This window comes from Python bivittatus, unplaced genomic scaffold, assembly GCF_059951505.1.
Source record: "Python bivittatus isolate LINGU-HERP-01145 unplaced genomic scaffold, Pbiv_v1 ctg000020_np1212, whole genome shotgun sequence".
NCBI classification, from domain to species: domain Eukaryota; kingdom Metazoa; phylum Chordata; class Lepidosauria; order Squamata; family Pythonidae; genus Python; species Python bivittatus.
In genome coordinates this window covers 124,051,765-124,071,257 of record NW_028277030.1, presented here as the reverse complement: position 1 = coordinate 124,071,257, position 19,493 = coordinate 124,051,765, and the positions used below count along the sequence as shown (strand labels likewise).

General features: G+C 37.8%; 1 protein-coding gene across 1 annotated transcript in view; it reads right to left on the bottom strand.

The window, feature by feature from the left end:
* Positions 1-19,493, bottom strand: part of FOXN2 (forkhead box N2) — a 99,440-nt gene that overhangs the window by 72,867 nt on the left and 7,080 nt on the right. The window lies entirely within an intron of this gene.

Sequence of the window (19,493 nt, the reverse complement as noted above, 5' to 3'; positions counted from 1 at the left end):
CCCTACTTCTTTTACATATGCATTGTGGCATACAGAAAAAAAGGGGCAAGATTTTGGCTGCCTGGTCACAACTGCCAAATTGACTTTCTTGACCACCCCTGAAAGTGATCCATAAGATACCCAAATCCCAAAATGATTGTGGACTGGTATGAAGATGTTATTTCAGTGGAAGGCTGAGGGCTGCACTCCAAAAAATAGGCAAAGCCTATACTATGAAATAGGTGGGATCTGAATAAAATATCAATTTAAATTTTGGTTAAATTAATATGAAATCAATATACTGTAGTTTATACACAGTAATTCTCTCATTTGGTCAGTTCCAACTTTTGGAAGGCTTGGGGGTCCTGATTCAAAATTTTGGATGGTTGCAAGTCATCTGGGGTTTCTAGTTTTGCCTCTTTGCTCTGGCATGTGGCCTGTTCTGTAAACCTGACCATGGTTCAGTCCCTTGCTCAAGACTACAGGATTAGGCAGAAACCCTACCAGGAGGCAAGAGAAACATCCTGTCAGCAGCATACCCCTAATATATCAGTGGAACACAATGCCTGCAAATATTCCTAGGACACAGTCCATGGTTGTTCAGGGAGGATCTTATTTACACTACATTGCTTGAACCCCCTTCCCATGATTTAAGGTTTATTATATATCACACAATCCATCAGATCTTCTGTTATTGCACTTCCGAACATAATTCACCATTGTCCAACCTTTAGCCATACTTGGAGAGCCACATGTTAGGCAACCATAGTTCAAATAAATGTTTAAAAGGCTGTCTTTAAGTTGACTCCTTCATGTTAAGAGACCTTTTGCATGGAAAATGTGCTCTGAGTCACATCCTTCTATCTTGCCTGAACTGCATCAGTTTAGTGTTCTTCCCTTTGTCCCTTTGTTCCTCCAACAAAAATCCAGTGTCTTTTACACAGGACAGTAGTTTATCCCACTTGCAGTTAAACTTTGTATTAGTAAAGACTAAACACTCCAGCCCTTGCTACTGTCGGACAAGTACTCCGAGTCTTCTTGGCTTACACAATAATAGCCCAGATATCTGAAACAGAACAAACAGCCCCTCAACCATACATAGTATTAATCCCTGGATTACCAAAGTGATGCCCATGGTTGCTGGGCTACAATGTTTTTGGACTCTACTCAAATTTGCACTAACCAAATTTTGCAGTCAACTCATGATAACTCAGGGCATAGTTGTCCTAAACTGTGTTTGGTTTTATCATTGCTAGAGTGGCATCCATGGCTGTTATTGCATCAATCCATCACATTCCTTTGCCACACCATAATTCAAAATCATCTCTTTTCTTCCTGTCTTATTTCTTTACCATCCAGCTTTCACATCCATGGGATATTATTGAAAATACCATAATCTGAACAAGTTGGAACTTAACATCTCTGCAATTAGAAATCTTGTATGGGTCCTTCATGGCAATTTTTCTAAAAGTGATGCATCATTTGATTTATTGGCTGCTTGTAGTTTCATTATTGTTTATTGATCTGAGCAAGTTGAAGTTATCAGCTAGTTCTATTTTTTTCCTCTGTCATGAGTGAAATTATTGATGTTACTAGTTGTTAAAATCTTGTCTTCTTCACATTAAGGTGCAGGCCCTTTTTGAGACTACGTTGCTTCATCTTGATAATCAAAGATCATCTTCAGTTTCATCCAGTGATGTGATATCGTCAGCATAATGAAGGTTTTTGACAAGTCTTCCACCAAATTTCATACCTTGGTTTTCTTCATATTGTCCTACTTCTCTGATTATTTGTTCTGCATATTCCTTGAACAGGTATAGGAAAAATATGCAGCCTTGTTTTATGCCTTTGCTAAGTTTAAACCATTCTGCTTCTCCTTATTCTATTTGGACTGTTGCTTCTTGATCAACATAAAGTTTGCACATACGAATTATAAGGTATTCCAGTATACCCATTCTTCTTAATGTGGCCCAGAGTTTTGTATGATTTATGCACTCAAAATCTCAGCTGAGTCAATGAAACAGATAATTTTTTTATTCTTTTGTCTTTTCAACAATCCATCTCACAATCTGTGATGATGTCTCTTGTTCCTTGTCCTTTCCTGAATCCTACAACTGCCTCTCTTGGTCCTCTGATTTTTTGCTTCTCTATGTTTCTGAGCACCTTTTAGAGTTTCTTCAATCATCCATTTTAGCCATTTTTGCAAGTATATCTCAAAAGCAAAGTGCTAATTTCAAGCATAACCTAGACTTCCAACAATGCCACTGCCCCCACATTAATTTCAGATACATTCTTATAAAATTAAATATTAAATTGTGCCGTCAGTAGGTATGCTTAATTGCCCTGAAATGAAAACAAGAACAGCTAAACTAAGATGGTAGACAGCATCCTGGAAATTTAGAGAGGCTGATGGAGACCAATCTCATCAATTTACTTTTTACTAAATATGTGATTTGCAACTGACCATGCCTATAACAACTGTTTTGGAAAAGTGCCCATAACATGCTTTCAGATGTTCAAATATTCCTATTGGTCCAAACTATTTGTAGACCCTTGCACAAAGCCATAATATAATTTGCTTCTCTTGGAGTTAGTAGAGTGTTTAGTAATACACAGTGTGTTAGCAACTGTGATTTGTAAATCATGTTTTGACAAAAGCACTTTGGCTTATTCAACCAAGTATGATTGAAACAAACCATACTTAGCATAAGTGAACCCAGTAGCTGTTTCATTAGAAAATTCCAAGGGAAGAAGTCATATCACTGCAGTCTTTCCTGGCAGAGACAAGATGAGGCATAAGAACTGGCAGAGCACTTCAGAAGTTTTCCAAGGTTTTAAAGAGAGATCTTTAACCAGCTAGTCTACCAGAGACTGAACTTGAGCTCACTGGCATATGAGGACAAGCTACTCTTTCAATGAAGATCTCTGGGATGCTTGAAATACGAGGGCAAACCACAATGAAATCTTTTTCACTGCACCATTATCAAGAGATATCAGGAGCTATGAGAACTGAGTACTGTTACAGGTTTTTTCAATGAAATATGTTGGAGTTTTAGGGTGACTTGGCATTTAACCTAGGTAACTATCGAAGGAAAGAATATAAGAAAACCTATAAAGATCTAGGCTGCTGTCCATGGCCCAGCTCTGAAAAGAAACTTGTTGACTTGTGCTTCAACACTAGCACTAAAAGGTGACTAAAAGATGGCATTGCAGCTGTTAACTCAGCTAATATTAAGTAGTCTCAAGGGGTCAATCTGCTTCTGTGCATCTGTTAGTCTAAGCAGTCAAGAATAGATTCTAAATCTGTCAGTTAAGAACAGATTCTAAAATGTCTGAATTGGTTATCCACTCAGTGGCTTAACCATCAGTATGATTAATCAGTAGCAGCTAGTCTGAAAGAATCTGTATCTAACTGATTGATCTGACCATTAGCTATACTATCAATTGCACAATGCCTAAAAGTAGTCATCGCTTTCTGACAGCAGCCTGAAGTCAAAATGGAATCATCTTAAAATAGAAGGTTGCCATCTACTGGCCATATTGACAAAAGACATGGCAAGAAGAAATGAAGTATAGTATCATTTTTAGAGAATGGGGTCATCAATTTTTCACTGTAAGCTAACATTTTTCTTTATCTCAATCACATATAAAAGAATAGGAAATAATTTTTCAGCCAATGATGACACCTGAAATGTCTTGAAGAATCCTCCAGTTATAGGTTGTTGTATTCATATTTGGTCTATATTTTTAGTTATAATAAAAAGTAATGCCTAATATACCTTCACCTATACAAATATCTTTGGGGCAGAAATATTTAATATGGATATTCAAAATGTTTTACTTGTGCTTAAGATAATAAATATAATTTTATATAGATCTCAATTATGCTTTTTTTTTTTAAATTGCTCTTCTGCAGTTTTTTTTAATTATGCAGTTTTATCAGTGTTGTTCTTTTATTATTTGCTAGATTTATATCTCAGTTCTCCTCCAAGACCTTAAGGTGGCATATATAACACTCCCATTTTCACTTTCTGGTCTTCACTCTAATAGCTTTCCAGGGGCTAGTGAAAACCTGGCTTTTCTGGAAGACCTTTGGGGACGCAGAGGTAGAGCCACAAGTACATGCGTGCGTGCATGTGTGTAAATATCTATAATGATAAGAAATTATTTTCTTGTTTTATACAACTTATTTCTTATTGAAATGTTTTTAAATGTATTTTTACTGGTATTGCTATTTTAATATCTGTAAACCACCTAGAGCCCATAAGGATTGAGGTAGTAGAAAAAATGCATAAAAAACAAGCCAATCTCCAGGTTTTAACCACAACAATAACCCTGTCAGGTAGGTTGTGTTGAGAGAATGGCTGGCACCAAAATCACCCAGTAAACTTGCATGGCTGAGGGTGGAGTACCATAACTTTTCTAAATTAATGTCTCACTCTGTCAGGAATTCATCACCTTTGCACATAAATGCATCTTTTACACATAAATGTCAGGGTCACAATTGTGGTCTTAATGATGAGCTGCTTGGGAATGATGGGCACTATAGTCCAAGTCATCTGAAGAAATGCAGGCTGCCTTATTCCCAGACTTGGATTTTTATTTAACGGAAGGGGAAAGGCATACTTGCTATAGTCAATTTAAGTTGACAATAAGATCTAATTCTCCTTTTGCTGTCATAGGAAAAGGGTTGGAATTTCTCAGGGTGAGTAACAAGGCAGAAGATTCTTGCATATAGAGATGCTCCACCCTCAAACAGTCCTAAGAAATAATTTCATTTATTTTAATGGAATTCTATAGGATTATATTATCATTTGATAATAGTAATAATTCTCACAATAATCACCATAATAAAACATATGCTAAAATTCAGATTGCATCTCAGAAAGGACTAAGCTATTCCAAGAATTTTTATAAGATATGAGCTTAGTAAGCAAACAAACAGGCACCTTCCATTTTATACAGCACCTAGAAGGCCAGGAGAGAGCGAGCTCCTTTTCATTCGCTGTGCAATGTTATTTTCTCTCCAATAGATGGCAGTAGTGACTTCTCTTGTTTTACTTCCTTGTCAGCGGGGGAAAACCTTTTAAGCCAGTTAAAGTGCTCTGTTGAAACAGTTTTGATTTCAGTATTTCTAAATCACCACTATGCTTATTAGAATTACAATTTTAGAATTAGCTTATTAGAATTAGAATTTTTAGAAGGTACCTCAAAAATCATCCTGTCAGCACAGGAAATACTCTGCTTTATAAAAGATATGGAGCCCCTAATGTAAAGCTGTATTTTAAACTTTCTGACAGTTTGCTGGTACTGTAACATGGCATCTTGCCAGCAGAGCACAAGTTCTCTAAAAGTCCTGCAACACTTCAGGGGGCAGATTCTAAGTATATTATTGTGCCTAAAAACTTAAACATGCTTAAGTGAAAAACAAAATTGGTCCTCAGGAGAGTGAGGAAAGCCCTTGAGAAAAGTTGTTTGACATGAAATACAGAATTGTTTTTAACTGTTATTTTATTCAGTTTTGCTTTTAAAAACAAAACAATAAAATCAATATAAGCTATTTATTTATGCCAAACTGGTGAATGCTAAGTCATTTACATGGGGAAATTAAAATACTTCATGTCATATTGAATACAAAGTCTTTTTCAAAACACTGATAAAAATGAGTAATATTTTTTGTTGTTGTTCAGTCATTGTGTCCAACTCTTCGTGACCCCATGAACCATATCGCGCCAGGCCTTCCTGTCCTTCACTGCCTCCTTGAGTTGGTTCAGTTTCATGCTCATTGCTTCAGTGATGCTATCTAACCATCTCATCCTCTGCCGTCCTCTTCTCCTTGTGCCTTCAATCTTTCCCAGCATCAGGGTCTTTTCCAAAGACTCCTCTCTTCGCATTAGGTGACCAAAGTATCTGAGCTTGAGCTTCATTATCAATCCTTCCAATGAGCAATCAGGGTTGATTTCCTTTAAAATTGACTGGTTTGACCTCCTAGCAGTGCAGGGGACTCTTAAGAGTCTTCTCCAGCACCACAGTTCAAAGGCATAAATTCTTCGGCGCTCAGCCTTCTTTATGGTCCAGCTCTCACAGCCATACATTACTACTGGAAAAACCATAGCTTTGACTATGCGGATCTTTGTCGGCAAGGTGACGTCTCTGCTTTTTAATATGCTATCTAGGTTTGCCATAGCTTTCCTCCCAAGGAGCAAGCGTCTTTTAATTTCATGGCTGCAGTCTCCGTCTGTGGTGATCTTGGAGCCCAAATAAATGAAGTCTGTTACTGCTTCCATTTCTACCCCTTCTATTTGCCAGGAATTGATGGGTCCAGATGCCATGATCTTAGTTTTTTTAATGTTGAGTTTCAAGCCAGCTTTCGTACTCTCCTCTTTCACCCTCATCAAGAGGCTCTTTAGTTCTTCTTCACTTTCTGCCATTAGGGTGGTATCATCTGCATATCTGAGGTTGTTGATGTTTCTCCCTGCAATCTTAATTAATCTGCTTGTGATTCTTCCAGCCTGGCATTTCTCATGATGTACTCTGCATATAGGTTAAATAAGCAGGGTGACAGTATACAGCCTTGTTGTACTCCTTTCCCTATTTTGAACCAATCGGTTGTTCCATGACCGGTTCTAACTGTTGCTTCTTGGCCCGCATACAGATTTCTCAGGAGACAGGTAAGGTGGTCTGGTACTCCCATCTCTTTAAGAATTTGCCACAGTTTGTTGTTATCCACACAATCAAAGGCTTTTGCATAGTCAATGAAGCAGAAGTAGATGTTTTTCTGGAACTCTCGTGTTTTCTCCATGATCCAGCGAATGTTGGCAATTTGATCTCTAGTTCCTCTGCCTCTTTGAAACCCAGCTTGTACATCCGGTAATTCTCGGTTCACATACTGCTGAAGTCTAGCTTGTAGGATTTTGAGCATAACCTTGCTAGCATGTGAAATGAGTCCAATTGTGTGATAGTTTGAGCATTCTTTGGCATTGCCCTTCTTTGGAATTGGAACGTAAACTGACCTTTTCCAATCCCGTGGCCACTGTTGCATTTTCCAAACTTGCTGGCATATTGAGTGCAGCACTTTAACACCATCATCTTTTAGTATTTTAAATAACTCAGCTGGAATACTGTCATCTCCACTAGCTTTGTTGTTAGTAATGCTTCCTAAGGCCCACTTGACTTCACTCTCTAGGATGTCCGGCTCAAGGTCAGTGACCACACCAGCATGGACCTCAGGGACATTAAGATCTTTCTTGTATAGTTCTTCTGTGTATTCTTGCCACCTCTTCTTAATCTCTTCTGCTTCTGTTAGGCCCCTGCCTTTTTTGTCCTTTATCATGCCCATCTTTGCACTAAACGTTCCTTTGATATCTCCTATTTTCTTGAAGAGATCTCTAGTCTTCCCCATTCTACTGTTTTCCTCGATTTCTTTGCACTGTTCACTTAAGAAGGCCTTCTTATCTCTCCTTGCTATTCTCTGGAAATCTGCATTCAGTTGCTTATATCTTTCCCTTTCACCCTTGCTTTTCACATTCCTTCTTTCCACAGCTATTTGTAAAGCCTCCTCAGACAACCATTTTGCTTTCTTGCATTTCTTTTTCTTTGGAATGGTTTTAGTTGCTGCCTCCTGTACAATGTTAAGGACCTCTGTCCACAGTTCTTCAGGCACTCTGTCTACCAAATCTAATCCCCGAAATCTATTCATCACCTTCACTGTACTCACAAAGAATATGATCTAAGTCATACCTGAGTGGTCTAGTGGTTTTCCCTACGTTCTTCAATTTAAGCCTAAATTTTGCAGTAAGCAGCTCATGATCTGAGCCACAGTCAGCTCCTGGTCTTGTTTTTGCTGTCTGTATAGAGCTTCTCCATCTGTGGCTGCAAAGTATATAATCAATCTGGTTTCGGTATTGACCATCTGGTGATGTCCACGTGTAGAGTCGTCTCTTGTGTTGTTGGAAAAGAGTGTTTGCTATGACTAGCTTGTTCTCTTGACAGAACTCTATTAGCCTTTGCCCTGCTTCATTTTGTACTCCAAGGCCAAACTTGCCTGTTATTCTGATTACTCCTTGACTTCCTACTTTAGCATTCCAATCCCCTATGATGAAAAGGACATCTTTTTTTGGTGCTAGTTCTAGAAGGTGTTGTAGGTCTTCATAGAACTGGTCAACTTCAGCTTCTTCGGCATCAGTGGTTGGGGCACAGACTTGGATTACTGTGATGTTGAATGGTTTGCCTTGGATTCGCACTGAAATCATTCTGTCGTTTTTGAGGTTGTACCCCATTACTGCCTTTCCCACTCTCTTATTGATTATGAGTGCTACTCCATTTCTTCTAAGGGTTTCTTGCCCACAGTAGTAGATATAATGGTCACCTGAATTAAATTCACCTATTCCTGTTCATTTCAATTCGCTGATTCCCAAGATGTCGATGTTCAATCTTGTCATCTCATGTTTGACCACATCCATCTTGCCTTGGTTCATAGATCTTACATTCCAGGTACCTATACAATATTGTTCTTTACAGCATCGGACCTTCTTTTCGCTTCCAGATACATCCACAGCTGAATGTCCTTTCGGCTTTGGCCCAGCCGCTTCACTCTTTCTGGAGCTACTTGGAATTACCCTCCGCTCTTCCCCAGTAGCATATTGGACACCTTCTGACCTGAGGGGCTCATCTTCCAGTGTCATATCTTTTAGCCTTTTGACATTGTCCATGGGGTTTTCTTGGCAAGGATACTGGAGTGGGTTGCCATTTCCTTCTCCAGTGGACCACATTTTGTCAGAACTCTCTGTCATGACCTGTCCGTCTTGGGTGGCCCTGCACGGTATAGCTCATGGCTTCACTGAGTTACACAAGCCCCTTCGCCACGACAAGGCAATGATCCATGAAGGGGGAGTAATATTTTACAGGACAATAATGAAGGAAGGTATTTCTCAAGTTAGCTGTTCGTTCTTTACAATATATATAATACAAATCTATGCCTATGGAGCAATCCCAGGGATTGTACTAAGACTTTTCTGAATGTATTATATGCTCTAGCACTGAGCACCTTTATGTAATACAGACTTTCCCAACCTGGTGCACCTTTTAGGCAGAAATGTGGTTAATAATTACAGGGATTACAGTCCAACACTTCTAGAAGGCTTTAGGTTGGAAAATCTTGAATAATTTTTAAGATTCACTTCTTACCAAAATCTGTCTTTTGAATTGCAATACAGTAATAAAAGATTTGAATGATGGCTATTTGGACATTATAGATGAAAACTGTAAGTTTTGTGAAGAGTATTCATCCTCTTTTGGATTTTCTGAATTTTTGCATATCTTGGCCCCTGGTTGTTATTAAAACTGCATGTAGATCTTACTGATATACAAAAGGAAGTCTGAGAAAACAAATAACACCAATGTTTGATGCTTGTTTCATTTATTGGATAATCAAAGTAATCCAAAATTCAGTGTGCCAGTTTGGAAAAGGAATTACACACATACACAGTTCAGTCAAGTCAATTAAAACAGTAATAGACAAGTTGGGTGAGTACTTTATTCAGTACATAAGGGCTGTCCCTGGCTAGCTCAGCCCAGTATACATCTCACTGACTCTGGCACTTCTCAGTACAGGAAAGTTCTCACCATACAGATTCTAGAGGTATCTTCTGCCACTTCAAAAGAAATTTCTGAAGACTTCTGTAAAAAAAACCCATTCTGGAAAAGACTATATAACTATTTTTAAAGCTCTGAATCTTCACTGATCCACTTCAGAGATACAGTCTTGAAATGCAGAAAATCTGGGACAATGATGAATCTTCCCAAGAATGCTGCCCTTTCAAAATCACTTCAGCAGCATAGCATACAGTAAAATCATCCAGAAAGTCATGAAGAATACAACAGTAACAACATCCAGGGAACTGCAGATCTCCCTTGCCTTAGTTAAAGTCAATGTTCATGAGTCTACCATGAAAAAAGCAATAATAAAAATGGGATTTATGGGATATGAGGAAAGTGGCTCACTAAGACAAACATTAATTATGACACTGTGGATGACCTTTCATAAGTCTATGGAAAGATGTATCAAACATAGGGGTTTTTTGGCTACATGGTATTGTTATGTCTGCTGGAAACCAAATACTGCATTCCACAGTAAGAACCTCATATCAGGTATCAAGGATGGTGGTTGTACTGCCATGGATTGGCAGATGCCTTCCTGCCTCAGGACCTGGATGACTTGCCATTACTGAAGGAAATACGAATTCTACTTCAGAGAATACTAAAGGAGAATGTTAGGCCATAAGCTGAAGTGCAAGTGGGTCATGAAGCAAGACAATGATGTCAAACATAGAAGCAAGTATCTAAGAGAAGAACAAATTCAGTGTCTTAGGATGGCCAAGTCGAAGTGCAGACCTAAACCTCAAGGAAATATTATGGCAGGATCTGAAATGAGCAGTTTATACTGGAAAGCCCTTAAATGTTGCTGAGTGAAGCAGTTTTCCATGGAAGGATGTGCCAAAATTCTTACACAGCGATATGAGACTGACCATCAACTACAGAAAGTGTTTTGTTGCAGTTACTGTAAATAAAGGTAGTGCAACCAGTTACTGAATCTAAGGGACTATTACTTTTTCACACCGGCACATTGCACATTAGATGACACTATTTATTTCTTTTGTTTTCTTCCCCCCTTCCCGTTTTTGTTTATGAAATAAATGCAAAGAGCACTAAACTTTGGTGTTATCCGTTCACTTAAACTCCCTCCATATATCTATAGGACTCCCCATAAGGCTATGATAACATTTCATAGCAAAGTTATACAAAAATCCAAGAAGGGACAAACACTTTTTCATATCACTGAATAGAACTATTATGAAGTGTCTGTATAGATAACTGTGAGCAGTTCTAGAATATAAATGAACTTCACAGTAACTTGGGTGTATGGTTCCTATTCATAAACAGTAATCATACAGTAGTCCTTGAAATAAACTCTGGGATCTAGCTAGAGACAAGAAGTTTCCAGATATACAAATGCTTCTCCATGTAGTCCTCTTGCAGATATGCATGTAGAAAAAGAAATGAAAACATGTACAAATAGACATACACTCTTTCCCCACCCCCAGCTCACCAGCTATCCTGCCTTTCACCAAATGTTGTTTCATCTTGTCCACTAGATGCCTTCATATGGTTGCTTTACACACAGGATCTGTCTTGAAGGAGTCTAACATTCAGCTTTGAAATGAAGATGCTGCTGCAGGGAAAAGGATGAAGGGAACATCTAGCTCATCACACAGCTGGGATAGGCAGAATGTTTATATGAATTCTCCCCATCCACATAGTTATTAAAACAACACGTGAGAAACAGCGCAGGATTGTTACACCCAGACCAAACTTGAAGTTTCCTGAATGGTCTGCTGCCATTCATTTTCAGGGAAGGTCCTATTTTACTAGAAAAAGTATGTAGCCTGATTTTGTCAGAGGGCCATCCTTACCCTTTTAGCACTATGATGCCATGAAGGGGTGATCATAAAGACTGTATGGGTGCAGTAGAAAAATTATTTAATTTAAAATTAAGATAAATTATATACTATTAACATTACTCCCCACTTATTTAATAATTCTTCTGTTACATTATCAATTGTCACAGACACTGACAATAGACAATAAATACATTGTTGGGAGGACCTGCTTCTCTGGTGAGTTTAATCCTTTTTGAAGGAAGAGCTCTCTCTCTTTGCCTTTTCTATCCAGGTACATTCACCCTTTGCCCCAATCTCCATCCAATGTTTCCTATTTCCCTTTCCTTTCCTTCTCTTCCCGGTAAGTTACCATTATATCCTAACTCCACCTTGATTTATTTCCCATCTTTTTGCTATTTCTGATGGAAGGATCAAGGGGAATGTGTATATGTGTAACTTGTGAGATATGTAGATGTTTCATGTGTGAGAGAAAGGTTGTTATATGCAGTAGAGGTACCTTATTTTATAAGTAATTTTAGCTATAAATAAGAATTAAATACATATAATTTTTTATTCTTGTCTCTGACCTTTTTGCAATGTGTCACATCCACAAAATATTTGGATGGTAGACAGTAAGATTAGTTTCAACTTGAGTTGGCAACCCTATACTAATAAGGCCGGGAAGCTGTTCCCTGCAGAGACTTTTGTCTACATTTAACATTTGTTTTCCCGTCAATTCTTCCTTTTGGGAAGGCTATGCTAAATCCCTGGATAAATGCAACAGATAACCAGGTTCAGACTCGACTCATACATTGCTTGTAATTCTTGCTTTTTGACTAATATGAAAGTTAATGCTATTATGTAGAGTAATATTGCTTTTGGAGGTACTATTGGTTTTGGAATTAAGGCTTTACAAACAGCAGATTAACAGTAAACCATACCTATTATATTTGATTATGGAGGGAGAAGAGGCTCATAGTAGTAAATTTTCCTATATAGGGAAATCCTGTATGTAGAAAGTTTAGATAGCAGGGAGAAAAGTTCTTGACCATCTTACTTTCTGACATGCTGATTTATACATCCATAATTTCACCTGCTGCTTCAAACAAAGGATGGGCCAGCAAAGTTCATTGGCCAGAATAATTTTCCCTTTCAAACATTCTAAAGAACATGTGAAGCCTAAAATGCTTAGTGCATGGCACCCTCCTAAAAAAGTTATTAGCAAAGTTCACCACCTTATAAACAAGTTAAAAAGCAAGGGTCCCTACAGATTTCAGGAGGATCCCCTAATTTATGTACATCAATTGTGAGAAATGGCCATTTACTCCTACCTTCTTTTCTGTTCTTTTAGTTATTGGTTCATTTCCTAACTAATGAGTTTAATAATGAGTCTTTTTAAGAACTTTGTCTTAAAAATCCAAATAAGGCTGTCCACAGTCTTTTAAATAGGTGCTGCTGAACATCCTTCATACCAAAAAGAGTTGGGAAAGACTTATTTTGCAATCTCTTTTGTTAACAATACTGTCATCTGATGGTCCAAATGTCTTCATAGCCAGTTCCTTATTTGAAATATACATAAGCAACGTACCTGCCTACTGACCTTCTCTTTTTTTTCCTTTCTGTGCTGTTTCCTTCATCTGGTCAAAATGCATGCAGCATCTTGCTTATTATCTATATTTCTTAACAAATATAACTTGATGCAGAAAAAATAGAATTCATTTAATATTGTTAGCTGCTAAGTTTGGTATAGCAAATTGCTGGAAAACCAAACTACATCTTTTGTTGGATCACTATTTTAACTATGATCTCTCCAGAAAGGAATGAATTGTACATCAGAAGGTTAATCTTGAATACGCTGTTGATGTATCTTGCTGTGTAAACGTTTTCATGTACCAAAGGAAAAAAACCCAAAGATCCATTTAAATGATTATTCTCAGAATCAACTTATATTGTATCCAATATAATTAAATTGAGAGTATCAGGGTAATGCAAAGTGCAGCCTAGCCTTTGATTCACAAAGAACACCTGTGTAAGATCTTTAATGGAAAGTTATTCACTTTACAAACTTGCTTTCCAACTGATATGAGAGGAAACAGAAAAACTCTAGTGGTGGCTTTTAAAATGTTAGCAATGGATCATATAGAATTATTTACAGAAACTAACTTGAACAGCTGCTTTACCCACTCTCTTATGGGACTCATTAAAATCCTGTTTGACACTCCAATAACTCTGTGTTTGATGGTGAGAAGGAGAAAAGTATGTATACTTTAAAGAAATTACAGGATTTGGAAATTAAGATCAAAGGTACAGAATGATCTTGAGGTTGCTCATGCTCCCCATGCTTTCCTGATGGATTAAAGAATGATGAGGAGCAGAGAAGAGCAGTTTTTTCCTGCATACCCCAAAACGGCACACAGGAGCTGCAGCCTTACTGCAATTTGCATCTAAAAAGGAAGTAAGGAATAAAAAAGATTTATTCAGAGAGTGATTCAGGAAAGTACTTATGAGGTTCTTTATAACCTAATGTCTAGTCCCTCTCTGTATCTGGGGTCTTGGAAAACATAGAATTAGCTGGGTTCACACATCATGTTAAACCAAGATATTAATCTGACTTTCTGTATTTGATGAACTCAACTATTATGATTTGCAAACAATAGCTTATGACTTAACATGTTGTGCAAACCCAGCCAGTTGTGCTTTATTAAACCACAGTTAAATCATGGTCAAACTTAGGCTAAGGGCAATGTGAGAGCTCAATCAGTATAAGGCTGAAAAGAGTAAGTTCTAAGTATAGTTGCATATGAACAAAGCCTTCATATCACCCTTGATTATAATGAAAGATTCCTAAGATAGTTAAGATAGGTCTAGTGTTTAACCATCATTTGACTCCAAAACTGAAAAAAATATGGCTCAAAAGAAAGACGACTAGGGTGCATTTACATAAGAGAATCAGAACTTGTGAGGAGCAGAATTATATTTTCTGCACGCTAACTGATTCTCACCTATCAATATTGCTTCTGCTCCTGCATTTCCTTTGCAAATGAGAAGCTTGAGAATATGCATTAGTTAAGGCAGTACATGGTGCCATTTTAATTACAACCAATTAAATTCTTAAAGACAGAATTAGCAATTATTTATTAAGTAGTATAATATTTGATTTCATCTTAGATATCTCTTAATTGTTCTAGAAGCAACCAACTTCTTCGATAGATTGTTTTCTGCCAACATGATTTCTCCTAAGTTTGTCATAAACTTCTATCTGATCTTTAATATCTAGTAAAAATATAAAATTGGCTGTTTTTAATGTATGTCACTGAGAGATGATGATAAAGGATGAGCAATATATTTCAGATAATCAGGAGAACACAAACTGAATCTAGACCTGAGTCCCAACCTCATTTTCACTCTGCAAGTTGGGAAATTTATTCTGATCATGGTAATGCATGTAATGTTACTCCATTATCAATAAAATATGCAGTCTTATGAAAATAGATGGATTGATCTAAACCGCTTTCACATGTTGATATATAGCCAAGCTACACCTGTGTAGTGGGTACTGCACTGATTGCCAGTAGGAACAATTCAAAATGTTGGTTTTGACCCTTAAAGACCTAAATGGCTTGGCTGAGGTATTTGCAGGACTGTTTTCTCCAGAAAGGTTTTTCCTGGATGGGAATGCTATGAGTTCCTACTCCACTACCAGTAAAATTATTTGGAGCTTAGGATGGTGTTTATTGATTGTGGCCTTTCCCCAGAAGTTACATTGGTGATAAGCTTGGTGTCATTTCAAAAGGTTGTCAAATTGAGTTATTCTTCAGGACCGTTGAAAAGCAAAATTACATGCAATTGGTGGGCACTATCTGATGGTTATAACAATGCCTGTAGATAACCCCCCTTGATTTTTTACCGTGCTGAACTTTTTAAATGTTTTTATGACTGTAAATCATAAGGGGTTTTTGGATTCCAGTAGCAAAATAAATAAATAAATAATAAAGACTGTTTCTAAATTTGTGCACATTAAATTGTTTAAATTGAAATAAATAAATGAAACATAACTTTACAATGTGTTTCATCATTTGACAATTCCTTCCCTAGTATTTGTTATCCCCACTCAGGTATATTTTCATATCAGGCCAAATATCAAAACATTTATATCACTGACTTCTGGGACAAAATGTAAGATGTGGCGAAAGTAAGAATTTTTTGAAGCATTTTGTTTCTCATAGTTTTCATTCACTTCATTCTTTTCGGATGCTATTTGTCCAAGGTGAATCACTGAATATGTTAATGATGTTGGAAAAGCTACCCAGGAGTTTGTTTTAATATTATTTATGATTAGCACAAATATTTGGCAACTTAGGTACTTCATTGAAGGCTTCACAATAGTAAATATGCATCAATCTTCACATAATTATTTTCCTTAGTTTGTTTGTTTGTGTGTATGTGTGTGTATGTATGTATGTGTGTGTGTGCGTGTGTGTGCGTGTGTATGTATGTATGTATGTATATGTGTGTGTGTGTGTATGTATGTATGTATGTGTGTGTGTGTGTGTATGTATATATATATATATATATATATATATATATATATATATGCTGTTTAATTTCTCACAATTCAGTCCAGTATTTCGGAATATTAGAACTGAAAGTGTCATTTGGGAAAAAAAATATCCTACCTACAAAGCAACTGACCCATGAACTTCTTGCACATCTTCTGAAATTATTACTGCAAGTAGTAATAAAGTACTACATACTAAATACAGCACCACAAGCAGTAATAAAGTTTTAAAATCTGTTTTGGTCATTGCTGAGCAAGGAAGAGCAATCACCATCATAACTATAAGAAAGGCACAGTGAACTCCTACCTAACATTGGAATCCATCTAATTACTTACAGGGCAGAGATGAAGAAGCCCTGACTTTTAAATGCCAATTCTCTTGCCCAAGAAAATTAGTATCCTGTTGGAAATACTGTAAATATGTTTTATTTGGGCATGCATTTGTTGACAAGCTAATGATATAGAGAAGAGCTAGCATGGCATTAGTATTCTGATCTGGCTCTGTAACCTACTCACAACTCTTAGTGAAGAATCTAAATAAGTACCAATCAAGCAAGCTTTAACTTTCAGGCCAAAATCCAATACATAAGAAAGACAAATTAATCTGTATGTGAAGAGTTCCCTGTTTACATTTATATTAAGACAAAACGTTCCTTTGGGTAAGGAAGCATGAGTTTTTCTAAAAAATCAAAAAGGAGGTATAATGCCAAAATGTTTGGGAATCATTTGGGATACATGGTCTTGTTGTCAGTTTTTAATGTTTGATTTTGTCAGTTGGAGGACACCTAATAATAATAGTAATTTCTAATTATGAATTTATAGTTTTATTATGTGGTAATGTTGCTGGCATTTTACATTATAAAAGCCAGGAGTCCTTGCAGAGTGAGACAATATAAAAATAGGATAGATAGACAAACAGCTAGATAGACTGACAGTCATGCTGAACTACAACCATTATCATGCCCAACCAATAGGACCACTGGCTATTGTTATTGTCTTTTTAATGACATATGGCAACACTATTTGCTATCTCAAGTCATTCAATACCAATTTTCTCCTTAGGTATCTAAATTTGATGTCCAAATTATTTTTTCACCAAGGCACTGCTCAGTTCCAAATTTCTTTCATTTTAGCCATGGAACTGCATACTTGTGCTTTAATAATATTTTTTAACTATTTAGTTCAGAATAATCATTATTATGGTTTAGATTTACATGTGCTAATTTTTCACTTTATTGAAAACCTGTAAATATATATCACACAACATTTTCTTAGGGAAAAATATTTTATTTCCTCTAGTCTACTACTACATTTTTTTTTTTATAAGAATCAATGTGCATTTGTCAAGGTTCAGTGTATTTGCCAATCCTTATTGTCCATCCTCACACCAATCAGCTAAGCTATGGGAAATCTTTATTATTCCTCTTCTGGAGACAGGAACTGAAACTGCATCATTGGCAGAGAATATGGTCTCTTTAGCCCAACATTCCAACTCCAGCAGTTGCTAACCAACTACTGCCAGAAAGAGTGGGATGGTGGTTCCTGTTGTTTGTACACAGTAGTTGGTTGGAGAGTTGCTTCTTGGCTTCCTTAACATAATCAATTTTATTCATAATGACAACTGCCCTCCCTTATCAGCTGTTGTTCTTGAGACCTTGGATGGCATCTCATTCTGCTCTACTAAAATTGTTGCATAAGGAGAGTTTTTTACTGATAATTGTGGCTTGGGCTTGTTAGAGAAAGCTTTTGATGTAGAAATCTAATTCAGTGCAATATCCATCTGGGCATTTCCATGCAGTATTTTTAAAAATGTATTTGGCTTTGGTATGAACTACGGTTGTGTGTTGTCTCAGGATGTGTTGAGTTGGCAATGGCTGTATGTCTGGTTTCTGGCTGGTATCTTGAAAGTACAGGTAGTCCTTGGGTTACAACCCTAACTGGGACCAGAATTTACATTGTTAAGCGAAGCGATTATTATGCAAAACATCACGTGACTGTGCCACTCAGTGAAGGCAGTTCTGGCAGTCCCTGTTGCCGTCATTAGGCGAGGATTCACAATTGTTAGGCGAGGACCTTATGCTTCTCCTACCCTGCATGAACTGCCTTGGATTCAATTCCCCCACCTGCCTATCTCCCCTCACTTTTGCCCTTTTGACCACCCTGCACTACTGCTGGCCCTTTGCAAGACCTTGAAGGTAGGCTCTGTTGGCAGTGGGCTTGCCTCCACCCCTCACTGAAGCCCACAGGCTGGTTCTCCAGAAGCGCTTCCAACACAAGCTGCAGAGTGCATGCTGCACTCTGGGAAGCCTTTGTCCCTCTGCTTCCTCCAGTTCTGTCGCCACCCCAAACAGCGTCTGCCGCACAGCCATCACCTTCGCCCGGGGAGCTGCTGCCATGGCCACCTCTCTCCAGCCCACTTCACTGTGCTCTCCATGGTCTGCGGGCTATAGCTTCTTGCGCCAGTGGCAGAAGATGGGGCTCCTCTGCCCGCACTGCCTCCTCCCCAGTCAGACCTGGCAAGCTGACTTTGGCAGACAAGGCTCTGCTGCCCTATGCTTGCCATGCATGTTCCAGGGCTGTGCCCTTGCCCAGCACCTGGATCCTGGGCCAGCAGCAGAAGGAAGAAGTTCGCGCAGGGCAGGAGAATGTGACCATGGAATGCTGTGACTGATCATAAATGTGGGCTGGTCACCAAGCACCCAGATTTGATCATGTGAATGCAATGGTCAGAATTTCAAGGACAAGTTGTAACTAACATTTGTTCAGCGATGTTATAACTTTGAATGATCATTGAATGAATGGACGTAACTTGAAGGACTACCTGTATTCCTTAAGTCTCAAGTGATAAAAAAATGTTTCAAGGTTTAAGTTGTACATTTTGTGTGGGTTTAGTGGGGCAAAGGATAGGTCTCATGAGAGGATGAATTATTCTGCCTGGCTGAATTTTGAAGAGTCTGTGAATCCTCTCACTATGGTAAGTGAATAGTTGCAGCAGCTTAGATAATTTGTTTTCTTTCTTTTTCTTTTCTTCAAGGTGAGTTCTACAGTGTAGCTTTGTCTCAGCAAGTATTAATGATGTCGGGTTCAGGGTAGAGATGGCATTAGTGATTATCTTTTGGTTGTTGTAAAGGATGTTGATTAGATGGTTTAGGAGTTTCTTGGAGAGAGTATAGCATAATCTTTGGCTTTAGACTATGCAATATTATTTATTTAATTTGTATATCTGCCCATTTCGCAAGTGTGACTCTGGGTAGCTCAACTGAAACAACAGAAACAGTAAAAAAAAAATAAACACAACAGCATTCCACTATTCTAAAATCACTATTAAAAAAATCAATAAAACATAAAACATAGTCACAGTCAGCTGGTGAATATAAATCATACACCCATATAATATAGCCATTGCCAAGGCTCACCACTACTGCCAGACCCCCAGGCACAATGGCACAGCCACGTCTTCAGCCCTTTCCTAAAGGCCAGAAGGGTTCTGGGGGAATGAGAGCGGACACCTTGGCAGA